This window comes from Suricata suricatta, chromosome 12 (assembly GCF_006229205.1).
Source record: "Suricata suricatta isolate VVHF042 chromosome 12, meerkat_22Aug2017_6uvM2_HiC, whole genome shotgun sequence".
In the NCBI taxonomy this organism is placed as follows: domain Eukaryota; kingdom Metazoa; phylum Chordata; class Mammalia; order Carnivora; family Herpestidae; genus Suricata; species Suricata suricatta.
Genome location: NC_043711.1, coordinates 33,727,435 through 33,728,223, shown reverse-complemented (window position 1 = coordinate 33,728,223; position 789 = coordinate 33,727,435).

The following is a 789-nucleotide window of genomic DNA, read 5'->3' as shown; positions in this document are numbered from 1 at the left end:
GAGTGATGTTGAGCGTCGTTTCATGTGCCTGTAGGCCATCTGGATGTCCTCTTTGGAGAAGTGTCTGTTCATGTCTTCTGACCATTTCTTCACTGGGGTTTTTGTTTTCTGGGTGTGGAGTTTGGTGAGTTCCTTGTAGATTTTAGATACTAGCCCTTTATGCAATATGCCATTTGCAACTATCTTTTCCCATTCTGTTGGTTGCCTATTAGTTTTCTTGACTGTTTCCTTTGCAGTGCAGAAGCTTTTGATCTTGATGAAGTGCCAAGACTTCAGTTCTGCTTTTATTTCCTTTGCCTTTGGGGATGTGTCAAATAGGAAATTGCTGCGCTTGAGGTAGGTTTTTTCCTACTTTCATCTCGAGGGTTTTGATGGTTTCTTGTCTCACATTGAGGTCCTTCAGCCATTTTGAGTTAATTTTTGTGTATGGTGTAAGAAAGTGGTCTAGTTTCATTCTTCTGCATGTTGCTGTCCAGTTCTCCCAGCACCACCTGCTAAAGAGGCAGTCTTTTTTCCATCAGATACTCTTTCCTACCAATAACTTTTTAAAACACTGATTGTAAGACATTGGACAGATAGACCACAAGCAAAAGTAAAAACTGGAACTTTTGATAGGGAAAAATTCATCTTTTGTAGTTGCCAGTTTTTCACTTGAGAAGAAAAAGAACATTAAAGTGTTAATATTAGTATCCAGCTGTGTGAAAGTGCCTTGAGTGACTTTCTAAGGGAAAAGTCTGAACTAGGAAAATGGGAAAGTAAGTGAGAATACTCCTCAATAACCCCACTATT